At 44.1% G+C, this 19837-nt stretch overlaps 1 protein-coding gene and 1 long non-coding RNA gene across 3 annotated transcripts in view; one reads left to right on the forward strand and one right to left on the reverse strand.

Annotated features, from left to right (window-relative positions):
- Positions 1-2223, reverse strand: part of RAP1B (RAP1B, member of RAS oncogene family) — a 29370-nt gene extending 27147 nt beyond the window's left edge. The window contains exon 1 of one of the 2 annotated variants that reach the window (XM_032220767.1): positions 1193-1641. The gene's annotated coding sequence lies outside the window, so the exon portion shown is untranslated. Of the gene's footprint in view, positions 1-1192; positions 1642-2121 lie in introns of those variants that run through there. The other variant, XM_032220766.1, reaches the window with a different exon arrangement.
- Positions 2224-2408: 185 nt separating this feature from the next.
- Positions 2409-5689, forward strand: LOC116511031. Its single transcript, XR_004255708.1, has 2 exons — positions 2409-2794; positions 5114-5689. It is a non-coding gene; the product is annotated as an uncharacterized LOC116511031 (long non-coding RNA).
- Positions 5690-19837: the final 14148 nt, after the last annotated feature.

The following is a 19837-nucleotide window of genomic DNA, read 5'->3' on the forward strand; positions in this document are numbered from 1 at the left end:
AAACTTCTGAAGTAAAAATAAATAAATAAATCATATTTAAGAAGAAGAAGAAAAAGGAAGACGTTTTTAGTTAAGTCAAACGTTTTAATAAAAGTTTCATCTTTTAAGATTTGTCCAACACATCCAATTGTAACCTTAACAGTAAAGAATATCACCCCAGCTGCTAAAGGTTCAACCAGTCTGAGAACCATTGAAAAGACAACAGTGCAAAATCCAAAAGACACAACTTCCTCACCGCCATTGCTTTGGTACCAAATCTTTGAGGAAGGGGCTCCAGAAAGAAGGAGGAGGAGGAGGAGGAGGAGGGGGAGGAGGAGGGAACCAAAGAGAGGCTTTTACCGAGTCTGCGCCCCACAGCCAGGACCGTCCTTGCGCCTCAAGCCGCGTTTCTTCCCCGCAAAGCCCTTCGGGCAACCCGAGAGTTCCTTTTGGCGCCAGAAGGGCTTTGCAGGAAGAAACGCCGCGTTTCTTCCTGCAAAGCCCTTCTGGCGTCAAGCGGAACTCTCGGGTTGCCCGAAGGGCTTTGCAGGAAGAAACGCGGCTGGAGGCGCCAGGACGGTCCTGGCTGTGGGGCGCAGACTCGGTAAAAGCTCTCTTTGGTTCCCTCCTCCTCCCCCTCCTTTCACAGTTTGTGTGAAGCTGCCGCCAGGCTGAGAGCTGCCGCTGAAACAAGTTTGGGGAGATCCTTTGCAGGCAGCCAGTTCTAGCTGCCTGCAAAGGACTTCCCCACGTTTGCTTTGAAAGAAACCTCTGCACGGGGGTTTCTTGCCACCTTAGAGGGAACAGTGGACCCGGCGTATAACACGCAGTATCGGCGTATAACACGCAGGCAGGGTTTAAGCTTGCAATTTTAGTTTTAAAACTGCGTGTTATACGCCGATAAATACGGTACTTAAATAATGAATTGGTTCAAGCTGATTAGAAACTATCATTCAATTAACTAAGAAATATGGAGAACGTTTAAGTTTTACCATACTATTTCTAAAATAGCATTTAAAAATGTTTTAGAAAAATGTAGTATATTGAGACATTTAAAAAAAAAACCAAAACTAAACACGCCACACACTTTGCCTGCATTCTTAAATGTAATTAAAATGAATGCCAACTGATTTAATGTTCCTAGAAATCACTCTTTATGGAACTGAGGCATGAGCTAGTTAATCAATATTAGAATATCATAAAGCAAGAGTACCACAGGTTGCCGTCATCTTTCTATCCAATGTCTCTACTCCAGTCGATTTTGCAATGGCGAAAATAGCAGGAATAGAACTATAGCCAATACAGTTAATTATCTAATTATCTTTCTTCGTGCGGGCGCTGTTTCTCCCTGTCTTTAAGCATCTGAATTCAACCCAGCTCTTAAAGAGAGCAAGGATCGGTCCGGAAACAGCTCTTCTTTTAACTGAGGATCTGGTTGAATATGATCTCTGCTGCTGCTGTTGCAACCCACCCTTTCAAAGCTGAAAACGGATTCTGGCAAGAGAATGGGAAGCGGAAGAAGCTTATCGCAGCCTGAGGAGCGGCCGCCCAGCTTCCCCGCTGGGGTAGAGAATGGAAACAGTGAGCTGCTTCAGCTCAGCCGGACTAGGCGGGGCTGCGGCTCCCCAGCTGAGGCCGCCGCCGCCATCCGAGTCCGGCCGGCAAGAACTTTTTTTCTCCCTGCAGCGACAAGTAAAGCGCGAGAGTTACTTCCTCCTCCGGGCCCACGTCGCCCTCTTTAGCCCTACAGTCCCAAATAGGGGCGGCCTCGGACAAGGGGCTCTAACTTTCCCCTTCCGCTCCAACTTATCTTGGCGAGGCAGCCATGACCGGGAGAGGGAAGAGGGAGGACCGGAGCAGCGTTTGCCTCGCTACTCTCTCTCTCTCCCCCCCACCCCGTAGGGAGCGGCAGGGTGGGTCCCGCCTCCGCCATGTTCTCCCTCAAGAGCCTCGTCCCGCCCGCAAAGCGCCGCCGCCACCGCCACCGCCCCCTTCCTAGCCAGCCCTCAGCCGCTTCGCAAGCACCCGTTGCCGGCCCGCTTGTGTCAGACCCGCGCGGTGCCGCACATACCGCGTTCACGCAGCCCCCCCCCCCGCGCGTCCCTCTCCCGCCTCCCCCCCCCCATAACGGCCTCTACCTACCGGACGGCTTTCCAGCTCCCCGCGTCCGCCGCCGCCGCCTCCTCCCTGACCAAACCCTCTCTCTCTCTCTCTGCCTGCGCGCGCCCTCCCTCCCTCCTCTCCGTCTCTAGCTGGGCGAGGCTTCCAGCCGTCGCCGTGACGCTGCACGCCCAGCTTCCCCTCTGATTTCCCCGGCCCAGTCCAGTGATGCTGAAGAAGGGGAGGGAGGGGGGAGAAGCGATGGGGGGAGGGGGGGCGAGAGTGACCTCTCGGCTCTACTGGGAAACGCGCACGCGCACAGCTCAGCCTGGAAACACCGCAACCCTCCCCCCCCGTCCTTCCTTTCTCTCCTCCCTCCTCTTCTTCCCCCGTTAACCTCACGCAGGGCCCCATCCTGTCGCGGCTTCTGAGGCGGAGGAGTCGTTGGAAGCGCGTGTCCTGCATACGCGGATCTGAAAGGGGAGAGGAGTAACTCACCCCCTCGCCTACATAACTCCCCTCGCTACAAAGCCCCTCAAGGTGTGGGAGAGGAAGGGATGCGCAAAGGAATCAAACGCAGCCGCCGTGTGCTGGGCGAGGCGAGGGCAGGTTCGGTCGGGCAGCCTTCTTACTTAGGCAAGGGGGAAAAAAACCCCTCTCATACTAAGTCTGTTCAACTTGGCAGAGGCAACTTCAGAGAAATCGTGTACAAACGGTCAGTTTTAATCATGGCCGCTTAAATAATCTCAATTAATATAAAGACCGTTCCTGATAGAAAGAGAGCCATGCTGTTCGTGAATCCCCGCCCATTTGGGTAACCATGTCAGTTTCCGTTTTGCGGCTGAAATTACTTCTATAAGCAATGCGAGACAGCAGCCCGGTTGCAGGCAGAAATAGTTGGTGAAGTCTTCTTAAAGTGGATGGAAAAAGATCTGCCTGCATGGTAGTTAAACAACTATGTGCTGCTTAGTTCTTCAGAATCGGGAGTGAACCGATATCTGACACTGATGGGAATGGCTATTCACTACTTTCCTTCCTTTGCAATAAGTCACTCTTGTTCCTCCTCTCTTAAGGCAACAAAAATAAACTACCAGAAATATCACTGACTTATGCATGTTACTGAAAAGTAAATCATCTATAAGACTTTCTGCCAGTTGAATTGAATTGAATTGAATTGAATTGAATTGAATTGAATTGAATTGAATTGAATTGAATTGATTTTATTTGTAGGCCGCCCTTTTCCCTGAGGGGACTCAGGGCGGCTCACAGAAACCAGGGAGAGGGGAATACAATACAATACAGTACTAAGACAACAACACATAATAAAAATAATACGCAACATGCATACAACATTCGGGCGGGGTAATGGTCCTTATCCCCAGGCCTGACGGGCGAGCCAGTTCTTCAAGGCTGTGCGGAAGGCCTGGACGGTGGAGAGGGTGCGAATCTCTACGGGGAGCTCGTTCCAAGTTAAATATGCATACAGTGCTGCTAGTTGGAATTAATTATATACAATTTAACTGGGCATTTCTGAGTAGCAGTGCATATGAGAAGATTGTAAAGATTTGTTACAAACTAATTGTTATTAGTAGAACCGAATCATGGGAAACTTTCAGTAGATTAGATCTTATATCAAATTTACTGGAAGTTGGAATATTGTAATAATCTTCCCAGAAAATGGAATAGGGTGGGAAAAATGCTAGCATAGGAAGAGGCAAATTGTATGCATCTTCAAAATATATTCCTATTATTTATATATATGATGGTTTTAACTAGCCCTAATCAAATGTATTCTGAAGGATGTTATACTTGGCAAAGGAATTTACTAATATCTTTGATTAGGATTTTTGATACTTAAAGCCATTTACATATATTGATTTATATTTGCTAACAGTTCTGTGCAAAAGAATATGCACAAATGTATAATTTGCAGAGACTGTTCTACAATAATCACAGCTGGTTCAAAATAAGACAGGTAGCATCTTTTCAAACTAACAAGTATTATTGTAAGGCTTAAACCTTCATAGTTTTTAGTAAATTGGCATGCCTCTCATCCTACAATGATTTCAAAATTCTAAAACCAGATGGTTGAAGTCCCAACCCTTTTACACATGTTCAGTTGAATGTGTTTAGGTTATATTCTTAATACCTTACATGCAAACATCTTCTGGGTAAACGGGAAAGTTGAAAACCCTTCAACTGCAAGGCTTATATTTAGCTTCCATCTCTTTCTACAAGCAGTTGCAAAAAAACAACTGAAGAAGGTTGACTTTATTGTACAGAGCAATAGTGACAATCATCTTGCATTTACAGTACTGTGATAAGATACATTAATATTGCATCCAATGTGTGGAAATGATGAATTATGCCATGAACAACAACAACAAAAAACAAAATTTAAAACCTGTAGAAACAAAAATATGGGGAACATTTTGGAAAATCCTTAGTGCTTATCAATCTGTACAGGCAGAAAATACGCTCATGCTTGCTCCGTGCAAGTGAGATAGTGTACTCTTTGATGATGAGAACATGGCCACAATTCATCCTATTGCATTATAAACCAGATGATGTTGCCACAATCTTTGAGTCCCAATGTCACAGCCAACAACTCCATTACAACAACTCCTCAGCATTTCATGCAAGTTTTTTACTACCTTTCATTCTTCAGAATAGCTTCCTTGCAGAACAGCTGAAGAGATTGTATAAGGCTGTCATAAGAAAATGGTTATAAGTCAGCCCAGGAAATGAAAAAAATTAAGCAAGGGAGAATCCCAGCCAAGCAGTGGAATTACCTGTTATGATCTCCCATAGGCAGCTTAGAAAAGCTCATTTCCAAAGTCAGGAAGCAGGAGGTAAAAATCCCACTTGGTAAAGGCTTTTTTTTTAATGCCTTCCAAGAAAACCCCCTTTGTTGTCAGATTGAACAAGAAGCTTTAAGAACTTGGATCCAACTTTCAGTTTTGGTAGAGCTAACGTTTCCCAAAGATTCCCAGATTTGAGGCAGGAAACTTGTTGCTTCTTTTTCTCCACTTAGGTACCTTGCTGGGAAGCACACCAAGACTTTGCAAGTGCTGAAGCTGGACGAATGACTCCGAGGCCAGTCAGAACCATTATGTAAATACTGAACAGATGTGGGAGGAAAAAGTATAATATTTAAACCCTGAAACAGATTATGTAGATACTGATTTCCATACTTTGCATTTGGCAGATCTTATGCCTGTGTATAAATTATTTTCTGCCCCAAAGTGTAATTTATTCAGTCATGTCCTGATTGTGACTCTTTTATTAAGGGTAAATTTTGTTACAATTTAGTGCACCTAGAGAGTTGAAATGTACTGCTGCGCTTGGTGTGAAGCCTGACACCATACATGCTGCCATAACACTTATAGTGCCTCATTTGGAAGCTAATCTCTGGTGCAGCTCCAGAAGTATTGACCCAACTGATTCATCCTTAGGCTTTCTCAAAATGATAACTCAGGTTAGCCATGCTGGAAGTATGGCATCTGGCATTATAGAACTTCAATCTACTTTGATCTACAGTAGCTCTCCCCGGTGTTCAGTCCATCAAAATAATGCATTAAGCTGAGCAGACCTCCTGAAGATAGGCATGAAGACAAATGAACCAACTTCCACATCTCTGAATCTCTTACCTGATTTTACTTTACCTCCTACTAGAATCAGTCCTATACTTAAGCATTCATCTGTAGTTGCAAAAAAATAAGCACAACATAAGGCACTGATTTTCTTCTAAATCTAGCTCCAGTCCTCATTCCTGGACACTAGGAACATTGGGAATGATAAGAGAATTTTAAAAAATGGAGTATGTAGTAGATTTTTTAAAAAAATGCTTATTATTTTTAATACATAATACAGTGTAACATTATTTATATAGCAGATGGTGTGATGGGGAAAACTGCATGTGTTGAGAATATGCACAGCCTAGCTTTAAAGGCTTTAGGTAGCTATTAGAAATGGCTTAAATTGTCTTGTGAAATTTTAAATTCTTTGTTGTATTTGCTTCAAGAGACTAATATGATTACTAGTTTTCCCTTTGGAATTAAAAGGTTCTATATGTTATACAATATAAATGTGTAAAATTGGTTCCATCCATATTAAATTAATTTGTATGTATGCTCTAATAGTTAGAACATGCCCATTGTTTGCCTCAAATATTTGATTTTTCTGAATGATAAAAAAATTATTAATATAGTAGATAAGCTTTATTAGGGCTGGGCGAAGATCTGGAGTCAAAAGATTGGATCGTGATTCAGAGAAAACTTATAGATACATCACCTGTTGGAACCAGGTGAAAAGCAACTACAGCTTTTCAGAGGATTGTAGCTGTTTTCTGCAGCTGGCATGCAATTCTGGAAGAAGACACCATAGGTTTAACATATTCTTAACATATGTTCGTATTTACCCACATGTGCTCCAAATCACATTTTGCCCTTGAATCTGGATCACGCTGCAGTTTCAATGTTTACCATTCCTTATTGCTGACAATGACTATCAGTTGTTTGTTTCAAGTATTTGCCCAATTTTATGAAATCAGAATATGTAAATGTTAATATATTCCGTAGATTTTATGGACAAAAGATATTTATTCATTACAGCTCTATCCATGGACTGCCACGGTATTTTATTTCTTAGTCTCTGTCATATCTCCCTGAGGTACTAGTAATGAGAATACAAGTCTAAAGGAAAGGTATACTTGTAAATCAAATATGAGAAGAATTGTAAATGCTCCAGGATATTCTTGGATTCAAAGAAGAAAGGAGTTTTCATCTGAAGTCTTAATACATTTTTCAAGTAGTGAGGAAGAATTGAAATAAGGAAGAGTTACAAGTTTGAATTTTTATAATCATTTTGAATAATATTGAAACTGCATGAAATTAAGCCCTGGACAAATCTCACACAGCCTTATAGTTGCAAAAATACATTCTGGGTCCAATATTAAATATCCAAATAATTTACAAAGAATTAATTATGGCCTTAGAAAATTGCAGAAATAGACAACTGGCAGTAAATGTTTTTCCTAGAAAAAAATCTTAATTCAATTTTGAATTGATATTTTATGTATTAGAATTTATCCTATACATTTGAAAGATTGAAATACATTGTTGATGAGTAGTATGCTCAAAATACCTTTTGAAAGGACATTTCCTGAACATTTTTGTTTTAAAATAAAGGAGTTCTGCTTTTTTTTTTATAAAAAAAAAATCATTCCAGCTCAATGTTTCCATGCTCTGCTATGATATGTCATGCCATGCTATTTAGAGTCCCCTAACTCACAAAAAAGGGGGGAGGTACTGGTTTGGAATTGCAGAGTGGAGGAGGGGTGGGAAAACAGCACTGCACACAGGCAGCCTTCCTCTTGCATAAGCCTGGATATAAGCCAAGGACATTCAAGTCTTTGGTTCTCAAATATAGAAAAAAATCATTTAAAGATACACTTCTCTGTTTTGTATCCTTTTTTGGATATCATTACAGTTCATTTGCTTTCACAGTTGAGCAGGAAATAAATTGTGCCAGTACGTGTAATATCTAATTTTCAAGACAGATTTTAGCAGAATCTGGACAGATCCAGTTTTCCTTATACCTGAGATCACAAATGAAAATGATAACTGGTATTCAGGTGGTTTAGAAAGGTGTGCAGAATTTTTTGGGATAGAGTAAGAGTGCAGTTGGCCTTGAACTAATATATTGGTGGTTGCACTTCAAAAACTGAGAAGACAGGGTTAACTGTACAGTAAATATAATTAATATATTTTTCTGCTAGTTATGTATTCTTTTTAATGGCATGTTGTTACCATTATGGATTAATTCATGGAGGTCTTCTATAACTGCAAAAGTCTTGCAGAATTGAGTAACTACATGAGATTCTTGGACTCATGTTTTTATATAGTCCTGATTTAGAATGGAAAATCTTTCCCAGACGAATGTCTCCAGAAGTTTGGGAGTACTGTCAGTTTTCATAATCTCTACCTGTTCATCTTGCTATCTGGAACTGATATAAAATACATAAAGGATAAAAAGTTGTATGCGCTTGCTAGAGAACAATATTGTAATTCCATTCCTACAGAAATTGTGCTTGTTTAATACAATTTAATGCCTAGTCTACTATTATAATCAAACACACTCTCTTTGTTTTGTATTTATGCCTGATCATAAAGACTCAGAATTTAGAATGACCCCCTCCAAGAAAAGAGCAGATATAAAAAGAATGATAAACAGAGACAAACATTTTACACAATATACCTTAAGAATTCTAATTCAATGAGCTCAATCTTGGGGATTTTTCATATATATATATATATATATATATATATATATATATATATATATATATATATATATATATATATATACACACACACACACACACACACACATATACATACATACATACATACATATATATATATAGGAACGCATATATATATGCGCTCTTGTGACGAGCCGAAAGACAGAGAATGGAAGTAGTGATCTTCCTCCCATATTTGGGCATACCGGGGGTTGTAATTATCTAATAGATACCTTTCACCCTGGCTTCGCTGATAACGGATAAGAGCCTGTGGCCTAATGGCTAAGATGTTTGCCTAGTATGTAATATAGCCCAGGTTCAAATCCCAGTAAGGGTATGGCTAGCTGATGAGAGCTAAATAGCTTGAAATAGATCTATACTAGTCTCCCTTTATTTATCAGCACAAATACAACATATGTATGTATGTATGTATGTATGAATGAATGAATGAATGAATGAATATATATATCAGAGGTGAGTTCCTACCAGTTTGCACCTATTCGGTAGAACCGGTTCATCAAATCTACCGAACCGGTTAGAAGAGGTTCCACCAGTGGACCCGGAAAGCAGGCCACACCTACAGAAGAGGTTCCAAAATTTTTTGAAACCCACCACTGGTGCTTGGATATGATTATTCTACACTATCATGCTCATATTTATAAAACTCAGTGCCTCTGTGAAAGGTAAGGATGACTACTGCATTTGTGGTGCAATCAGAACATTGCGTGTGTGGAAGTTGTTTTAACGCAAACCAAAGATGCCTTTAAAAAAACAAGTTTACATCATATTCTTATGCATGCCAGTGCTGTGTGTGAGGTAATTTAAGGTGGTTCTGACAAGTGTCGTCAGCATCTTCATATCCGGTCACATGGGCGGCAAGCCACTCCCACAAAGGAGGCCACACCCACAGAGTAGGTTCGAAAATTTTTTGAAACCCACCACTGATATATAGATATAGATATATAGATAATTATATAATTACTGGATAGATGCAACATTGAAATAAAATCAGGGATAGAATAAAAGATATAGAGTGTAATGACTGAAAATTAAATTTAATCTGATTTATTAAATTAATTGATCCCTCTTTGCATGTAACAATTCTCTTATTAAAAGTATTCATACCCAAATACTGTACCCATATTTATGTTCCTCCTTTCAGCCAAGACAGTTAAAGAGAAGCTGGGGAAAAATTAGAGATGTGGCAAAGAGTACTTCACTGGAAAAGGAAGAGAAACAAGGAAACAAAACTGGATAGGGATGAAGCAGGGAGAAGGGCAAAGTTAAAGACAGGAATTTGGTAGCTCCTTTTCAATGTGACACAGAACATAGAATAATAGGTTCCCACAACTTCAGTTCTATCATCTCTGTTATTAAATCCATTATAACTGACTCTATAGTTCGCTACTCTAAAAGTTGTCAGCTAGACCCATTGGGAACCTGTTTGATCTCTCGCTGCAATTTGCTTCCCAGTTGATGTTGAGGTAATTAAAGTCCTCCATTATTGCTGTGATACATTTCCTAGACACCAGAGGTGGCTTCCTACCAGTTCAGACCAAATATTTTGGGTTCAAAGATTTTGCGTGTGCACAAAACACCCTCTCTCAGCAAACTGGTGGTAAACCAGTTAGGAACCCACCACTGCTACACACCTTAGCTAACTGGTTAGCAAAATATTCTTCTATTTCCTCTGCATAATTGGTGGCCTATAGTATACACCTATGGCTATGTCACACTTTTTTCTTTCTATAATAATCCATATGCAGTCAAGGCTTTCATTCTTGGTTTTATGCATTTCTGTAGAGGTGCAGTGATTTCTTACATATAATGCAACTTCATCTCCTTTTTCTTAGGCTTGTTTATAGCCTATACAAAATTTATAGCCTTCCAGCAATACATTCCAATCATGAATTTCATTCTACTAAGTTTCAGTAATGGCAACAATATTGTACTCGCCTTTGTGTAATAGAAATTCAAATTCGCCCTGTTTGTTCTTCACACTATGAGCATTAATATACAGGCACTAGAGTTCTTTATGGCTGACCTTGCTTTTGCTTCCTATGTCTCCTGTTGGTTCCACCACAAACCCGCGAAACCCTTATCCGCGCCGACATAAGTGCGGAGGCAAATCCGCGTCGTCCGAAGTGCTAAGAAAAATACGACCCTACCGCGATGACGTAACCGCGGAGGGCAAATCCGCGCCTACCCTAAACCTAACCCTAAACCTAACCCTAAACCTAGGGGCTCGCAAGTGGGGCGGCGACGGGCGGCGGAGGCAGGCCGCCCTCTTCCACTAGTAACACTTAGGAAACTACACCACAAATGTTGGATAGACTCACAGTGTCCTCCGCCGCCGCCGCCGCCTCCCCCCGGAGGAAGAGGGCGGGCGGGCAGCGTCGGCGGAGCCCGCGCCCTGCCTGCTGCTGCTGGCCCCACTCGGGCCCCCCGCGGGCTTCCTGCTGCCCCCCGCAGCTGAGCTGGACCCTTCCCGCGGGCTGCTGCTGCTGGGCGTAGAGAGGCAAAGAACGGCGCTTTAAAATCGGCTTTAAAGCACCCTTCTGTCGCCGCGCTGTTGTCACGGCGGTGATGACGCATGGTGTTGACGTCGCGGCTTTAGCGACGCGGTTTAATAACCGCTATTTTGACCACCGCGGTTTTGTCGTGCCACGCTCCTGTTTTATATCTGAGTTCTCCTTCCCTACCATTTCCTACCTCATTGATTGGTTAGTTGTTTTTCTCAACCTCACCATCCTTTAAGCCAGTGATTTACTTCTAAATTTCTCCGTTCCCTCATTGGTGGTTGACCAATTGGAAATACAGATGAAAATATCACCTGTGCTCCTAAACCTTTGGCTTTCATTCTGAGCTGCTCATAGTTCATGATACTGTTTTTAGGTTCTTTGTTGTATCATTTGTTTGGGCTTGATTATTTTAATAAGGTTCCCAGTCACATCTTTGGTTTTTGCTCCATGAATTGATTGTCCACTTTACAAATTGACGATTCCATTCCCCTGAAAAGTCTCCTATTGCCACCATTTTTCTCTTGGGGAAGCCTGGGCTATTTTTCTTCCTGTCATGATGTCCTTTCTCCAGATGTCTGCATGCTTTCTTCCAGGAGGAGGATATAAAATCAATTGCTCAGCTCCAATGGGGCTTTACTGTACTAGACAGCAAGGACATTGTTCTTGGTTGTTCTTTATTTCTATGAGTGACATGTTTCCATTGGTCTGTATCTTACAGTTCATCTGAAGCCGGGGTGCAAAGCTGGTGGCCCCCAGGCTGAATGTGTAGGCCACGTAGACCCCAGCTTCATGAATGAGGTAAAAGTTGTGAAAATCACGTGACAGCAATGTGATGCCGTGAGTTTGACATCTGTGATTTAAAGGTTCATTTGCGGGAGGTGGTAATTGTTCGTTCCTTGCTGTGTTCAGTTTGGATGTAGTCTCTGGTTGAATGTGTTGGTTAAGTCTCTAGACAATTCAAACATATTTTTTTTGTAAACTGCAGTTCTTGCACTTCATCAGGTGCAAGAATGGTTACAGTAGATTTAATTTAAAGACTGCATTTGTTTATTAGTTTCCCAGATAATAATTGTCAACTTACTTCTGCAGCTTTGAAAACTAGGCTGGTGAAGTACCCCAAAACCAGTCATGCACGTCTTGGATAGAGATACTTCTCCATTCTCACCCAGATAGATGTCGGTAATATGAGCCAGTCATTGAACCTCTGAAAAATAAGGAATTGGGACTGTATACATTTCATTAACATTTATAAAACACGGAAATATATCATAAGCCCCCTCCACTGAGTGCAGAAGCAGAAGTGGATGGGGGCCCGGACACGCCTCTCATCCCAAAATGTATGGTACGAATGGCCTGCCGGGGAGATAGGGGCTGCGAGAGGGGAGGAAGGGTCTACGGGTGCGGGGCCGGGCCGGTGCATCCCGATCATGTTTGGGAGAGGCAGGTACGACGGGAGTTACAGGGAGTTACAGGGCTAGCCATTACCGGGGAAGGAGGGTTCGCTACGTCACAGCGATCCCTCCTTCCGGCCCTGATAGCTCAACTCAAGGACCAGGTGACGAGAGATGTCAGGGCCCTGGTCTCAGGCTGCTGTTGCTAAATGCCAGGTCTGTGGTTCATAAAGCTCCCCTCGTCCGGGACAGACCTGGCATGTATTACTGAAACCTGGCTGGGCCATGAGGGAGGAGTCTCCCTCTCAGAAATGTTCCCAGAAGCGTTTCAGGTGCTCCACCAGCCACGACACCAGTAAAGGGGTGGGGGAGTGGCAGTCATCATCCGAGAGTCATTAGTTCCTCATGGCATCCCTGCTCCGGAGACTGTTGGGTGTGAGTCCCTCCTGGTGAAGTTGGACCTAGGGGGTCAAGTGGGCCCGTTTCTAACGTACCTACCTCCCAGCTGCGTTACAACAGCCCTGCCTGCGCTCCTTGAGTCAGTAGCCGGACTGGCGGTTGAGTTCCCCAGGCTGATAGTACTGGGGGATTTCAACCTGCCATCTCTCAGCAAATGCTCGGATGGAGCGCAGGATTTCATGACTTCCATGACAGCCATGGACTTGACCCAGGTAATTCAGGGTCCGACTCATACAGCGGGTCACACGCTCGACCTCGTGTTCCTCTCGGAGCAGTGGAGACGTGATCTGGAATTGAAGGGCAATGAGATCTCGCCGCTGTCATGGTCAGATCACTTCCTACTGAGGCTTGACTTTCAGAAACTACTACCCCACTTCAGGGAGGGGGAACCGATTAGGTGGATCCGCCCCAGGCGCCTGATGGACCCTCTGGGACGGCGCTTGGAGAGATACCTGACTCCCTTGCCCACAATCCGGCGGAGTCCTTGGTCGCTGCCTGGAATACAGCGGAGGCTGAGGCTCTGCACCGGATCGCGCCTTTGCGGCCTCTCCGCGGCAGTGGATCCAGGAGGGCCCCTTGGTTTACTGAGGAACATTGGGAGATGAAGCGCCAAAAGAGTTGCCTAGAGCGAAGTTGGAGGGCTAGTAACTCCGAATCTGACAGAACACAATTCAGAGCCTTTATTAGGACTTATCTAGTGGCGATACGGGCGGCAAAATGTGCTCATTTTTCCGCTCTTATTGCATCCGCAGAATCTCGCCCAGCTGCCCTGTTTAGGATAACCCGCTCCCTCTGAAAGGGAGGAATGTGGGCGAGCCCTTACAGGGGAGAGCTGAGGAATTTGTTCAGTTTCTGTCGGATAAAGTTGCTCGGATTCGGACGGACCTGGACTCCACTTGGACAGTACCAGCCGAGATGCCGGGGGAGGGCCTTGATCGGATTTCTTGGAGAGAGTTCCAACTTGTCGCTCCTGAGGAAGTGGACAAGGCCATGGGAGCGGTGACTGCCTCCACCTGCTTACTGGACCTGTGCCCCTCCTAGCTGGTCTCGACCAGCAGGGAGGTGACACGAGGCTGGCTCCAGAGGATTGTAAACACCTCTCTTCAGGAGGGCATCCTTCCTGCACCCCCTAAAGGATGGGTGGTGAGACCCCTCCTTAAGAAACCTTCCCTGGACCCAGCCATCCTTAATAACTACCATCCAGTCTCCAACCTCCCTTTTGTAGGGAAGGTTGTTGATAAGGTGGTGGCCTTTCAACTCCGATGGACCTTGGATGAAGCGGATTATCTGGATCTCTTTCAGTTGGGTTTCAGGCCTGGTTACTGCACCGAAACTGCTTTGGTCATGCTGACCGATATCTCTGGCGGGCCAGGGATAGAGGACATTCCTCTATCCTGATGCTTCTTGACCTCTCAGCGGCCTTCGATACTATCGACCATGGTATCCTTCTGCGACGATTACGGGAGGTGGGAGTGGGAGGCACCATCTTACGGTGGTTCTCCTCCTACCTCTCGGACAGGTCACAGTCGGTGTTGGTTGGAGGACAGATATCGACCCCTAGGCCCCTCACATATGGGATGCCGCAGGGTTCGGTCCTGTCCCCCCTCCTAGTTAATATCTACATGAAGCCGCTGGGTGAAATCATACGCCGGCACGGGATTAAATATCATCAATATGTGGACGATACACAGCTGTATCTGTCCGCCCCGTGCCAACTCAGCGAAGCAGTGGAAGTGATGTGCCAGTGCCTGGAGGCTGTCAGGGTCTGGATGGGAGCGAGCAAGCTTGCACTCAATCCAGACAAGACCGAGTGACTATTGATGTTGCCTCCCAAGGATAGTCCAGACATTCCATCTCTTAGCCTGGGGGGTGAAATCTTACACCCCTCAGAGAGGGTCTGCAACCTGGGTGTCCTCCCGGATTTGCAGCTGACGTTAGAACACCATCTGTCGGCTGTGACCAGGGGGGCTTTTGCCCAGGTTTGCTTGGTGCACCAGCTGTGGCCCTACCTGGACCAGGAGGCACTTCAAATGGTCACTCATGCCCTCGTCACCTCAAGGCTTGATTACTGTAATGCACTCTACTTGGGGCTGCCCCTGAAGAGTGTTTGCAGCCGCGCGAGCGATATCGGGTGTACCTAGATACACCCATGTTACACCCATCCTCTGCGAGCTGCACTGGCTCCCTATTGGTCTCCGATCGCGCTTCAAGGTGCTAGTCATTACTTTTAAAGCCCTACATGGCTTAGGACCTGGCTATCTAAGAGACCGCCTCCTGCCACATACCTCCCAATGACCAATACGATCCCACAGGTTGGGCCTCCTCCGGGTGCTGTTGGCTGGACAATGCCGGCTGGTGGCCCCTCGGGGGAGGGCCTTCTCTGTAGCTGCTCCGGCCCTGTGGAATGATCTACCCGTAGAGATCCGGACCCTTTCCACTCTCTCGGCCTTCCAAAAAGCCACTAAAACCTGGCTGTTCCGGCAGGCCTGGGGCTGCTGAACAATGTCCAGCCCCATCTAGACAGAATGGATGGTGTGTTATTTTTAATAACTGTATCTTTTTATTCCTGATTTTTAACTTTTTGATCTTGTCTCTGTAAGCTGCCCAGAGTCCTACGGGATTGGGCGGCATACAAATTTATTAAATTATTAATTATTATTATTAATTATTGCCTCTGAAGGCAGAGGGCAGGTACATGGTGGCAGGGAGCAGCGGGCACTGCTGCTGCGGGTGCGAGATGGATCCAACACTCCTCTTGATGTGGTGGCTGTGCTTGCCTGTTCCTGTCCCAAAGCCTCGCACCCCCCTCTCCTGCCCAGCCAAGCATGCATTTGTCTCTGTTGCCTCCAAAGGCGGAGGGCAGGTGCACGGCAGCAGGGAGCAGTGGGCGCTGCTGCTGCGGGTGCACGTGGGATGCACTGGATATTGCGGGAGGGGCACACGTCTGCCTCGTAGAAGTTGGCCAGCTCCATTGAGTAGCTAAAGTACACCGCAGCACATGGTCAGAGCCCAGAACAGACAGGCTGGCTGGTCTGGCCAAGTCATCCCAGGCTGCCTATTTATACTTGCTGGCCGATGGGCATCCTCCCCAACCTGACAGTTCCTCTCCGGCCCACCTTTGACACTGCTTCCAGGCCGGCTGCCTGGACGGGCCTTGGGAGGGGACCGTCCCTGCCCGGGTTGCAGCCGGCAGGGAGGGCGGGTAGGCTAGCATGAATGCTGCTTACTTGTATGTAGGCAGCCGCAGGAGCCAGGAGGAGGAAGTTCTGTCTTCTGTGGCTCCACATGGCGAAGGTGAGGCAGGGCCAACCAGTGCAATAAAAATTGCTCTGTATGTGAAGAACCGGTTTGGGGGTGAGGCCAGGCTACCATTACTATCAGTTTGGAAAGGTACACCAGATTTTTACTACCTATTCTGGCAAACCGGACTGAACCAGTAGGAACGCACCTCTGACTGAAGGGTGGAGGGAATGGAGTTACCTGATCATATCCTTTATAGCTCCAGGTGGTTCCTCCTCCTCTTCCTGTTCTTGGGGGAAAAGTGTACTCCTGAAGCTGTAGTTGTGGTCAGGGTTCCGGGAAAGTAGTGACTATAAAATGAAGATGGCTACTGCAGTGATCCCTTCCTTGCCATTCACTAATGCCTTACAATCTATGGAAGAGCTTTGTAAAATAGACCAGAAATTTTGAATGGCTATGGCAGTAGTTTTGGCAAAATGTATGGTAGTTAAGTCTAGAAAGATCACAAAAGCATCTAGAAACTGGTAGGGCTTGTAGCTTTCCCGTTCTCAGAAATGAAATTGTTGGGAAAACATAGTCTCAATAGTAAGTGAAAGTAAGTCAGTATTTGCTGAGTTTTTCTAAGAACAACTGTCAGCCACTGAGCAAATGTAATAGCAATTATAGTAGAATCATGGTTCTTTAAAAGTGCTGTACAGATAGTTCTCCTAATGAAGTTGTTCATCTATTTATAAATGGTCTTTGCTAAAGTTTGCTCCCCCAACAAGACTAGTACCACCAGAGGCATAAATGAAAGCAGTCGGGGTGGGTGAGGGGGGGAGAAACAGCAGTTTCCTAAGTGTTAGGTTTCTGCCTGAACCTTAATTAAAGCCACAACTATTCAGGGAGAAGGTGGATTCAAGGTGATTTGCCTTGTCATAGATTTCAGTTCTAAACTGATGCTTTATTACTACAGATAGTCCTCAACTTACGACCACAACTGAACGCAAAATGTATGTTACTAAGTAAGAAATTTGTTAAGTGAGTCCTACCACATTTTATGACTTTTCTTGCCACATTTGTTAAGTGAATCATTGCAGTTGTTAAATTAATAAAATGGTTGTAAGTGAAATTGGCTTCCTCATTGACTTTGCTTGTCGGAAGGTTGCAAAGGTGATCCCGAGACACTGTGATCACCATATATGTGAATCACTTGTGAAGCATCCGAATATAAATCACATGACCATGGGGATGTTGCAATGGTCATATATGTAAAAATGGTCACAAGTCACTTTTTTCAATGTCGTCATAACTTCAAATGGCCACTAAGCAAACTCTTGTAAGTTGAGGACTACCTGTATTCTGTGATAAAATTTTAGCAACTTCTATCTGTTCTGACTTTAATTTTATGCGTCTTAATATAGTTTTTTCCAGCTTGTATCCTCTAGACATGTTGGGCTACAACTCCCATGATCCCCAATAAATATATGCAGTGAAATCCAATGTACGGGGAGGACATCAAAATAGGGATAGTTCTGTTAGCTTTCATTTATAGCCTTCTTATTTGTTTAATGCAATAATTCTCAGATGGTACCCACCTGTGAGAGTTTAGCAAAGGTGAGAGGATACATTCAGAAATATGTGGACTATTAGGCCATTGGAATATTATTTATTTATTATTTTATTTATTACAAAAAATATATGACCTTGGAACTCACTCATGTTCTCTCTGGATGACTTATATAAATAAATACACACTCAGTACAAATATGAACCCCTTAATTCACCCCCTCCTGCTGGGAACAACAATCAAACCACCACTTGATGGGCTCCCTATCGCTTTAGGATCCCCAGCCCATTGGCAAAACAATGGCTTCAGGGCCTTTTGAAAGAGTGTCAAAATAGACCCAATATTATTTCTGGATGGATGATGTTCCACAGGGAGGAAAGCTTGGTTCCACCCAGGGGTGGGCTTCAAAAATTTCAGCAATGGGTTCTTTGCTCAGTTGCTGGGTGGGCTTGGCCATGGTGAGCGTGGCCTAGTTGGCCTGTACCACAGTGGGCGGGAGGCATTTTTGCTTTCCCCAGGCTTCGGAGGCTTTCCTCGAGCCTCTGGGAGGGTGAAAGCGTCCTCCCCTAGGCTCTGGACGCCTTCCAGGAGGCCCGTTTTCCCTCCTCAGTGTGGGTTCTGCATTTATCTCACATCCAAAACAGGCCGTGTGGAGACTCCTGGGAGAGGCCAGGGTGAAATGGGGTGGCAGGGGTGGAGCCGAACCTGGGTGAACCTGTAGCAGCCCATCCCTGTTCCCACCAGATAGAGCACCTTAAGAAAGGGGACCCAAGATTATAAAAACAAGGAAGTAAAAAATAAAATATACAGCAAACACCAGAATTTGCAGAGGCCAATCAATGTATTTTAAATATTTTATTCTCGATGGCTCACCCCTCATTCTCCCTTGGAAGAAGAGCCTGGTTGTTAATGCCTTAAAGAAGAACAAAGAATTGGGGCCATTCAAATATCAGGAGGAATGTTCTTCTCTTGGGCACATACTGCAACAACCAAGGCACACATTCATGCCTTTTTCTTAGCAATAATTGAGGTGTGGTTCAGAGTCGTCTTTTGACTTCCCAATCTAATCTACAATTCTGATGTTCCCTGCAGGTCTCCTATTCAACTATAGCCAGGCCTGACCTTTTACTTCGAAATGCATGTAGGGAGGGTCAGACAGTTTTAGACATTTTAATGTGTCATGTGTTAGAAACATATATCTATATGTAAAAAGATAGGTTTGGGATAGTGGGGTTTTTTGGTCTCTTTCCCCCGCCCCCCGCCAATTTTCATTTAATGAGGATGTTTCTGGGATGTCCTTTGTGTTCTCTGAGTTTGGTTGTTTCCTGCAGACATGTCATTACCAAACTAGGTTCTGTAATATCAGTGCTAGAAAGGGGTGGGGTTTGCTCTCTTTAGTGGCTTATCCTGTCCGTGTTGGTGAGAGTGTTCTTTGTAGTTCCTTGATTAGGCTGTAAGACATTTCATTTATTCAGGACGTGTAGGGCATTTTATAGCAACAATTTATATGTGTTGATAGTACTAAATTAGAAGAATCACCGATTTAACATAAAACTACCAATATAAAAGTCACAATTAGTTTTATTTGTAACTGCTACTATAACTTTAAAAAAGTTGAATGATTTTTAAGTAGCCCAACAACCAACCAGATTGAAGAGATTTTTTGCCTCAAGTAAAATTTCAGAGCTTTTGTGACCCTCCTCAGACTGGGAGACCAGAAATAGGCACCTTTCAAGCCCGGGTTTTATTTCAAATGAACACAAATGGTTTTGCTTTATTTATTAATAAAATGTATATACCATCCAGTCATACAGACTCCAGACAATTTCTATATAAAGTAAAAATGGCATCATAAATCAAAAAGTATTCCAGACCATAACTCCACCCATTAGCTAAAATAATAACAAAACCAAGTTCTAAATTGCTACCTGGACACTATCAGATTAGCAATCAAAAGTATACTCAGTAGCTTTTGGAATGGCAGAAGTGAGAGGGGGCAGATGCATCTCTAAGGCATCATAACTGATTAGACTTAGACTAACTTTATTGTATCTTTAAATGTACACTAATCAGCAAATATTAAAATTAAATTTCATTGTATTCAGCTCTCAAAGGATCACTCCGTCCAATATACACTACATAAACATAACAAAAAATATACCCCAATATATTATATGACATAGAAAAACAACACATTCTAGTTCAGATGTATACATGTACATGGCGAGAAAAATGAATCTTGCAAGTTTACCAGATGGATGGCATAGGGAACAAAGTTGCTACTGAATCTGGT

Source organism: Thamnophis elegans, chromosome 7 (genome assembly GCF_009769535.1).
Source record: "Thamnophis elegans isolate rThaEle1 chromosome 7, rThaEle1.pri, whole genome shotgun sequence".
NCBI lineage: Eukaryota > Metazoa > Chordata > Lepidosauria > Squamata > Colubridae > Thamnophis > Thamnophis elegans.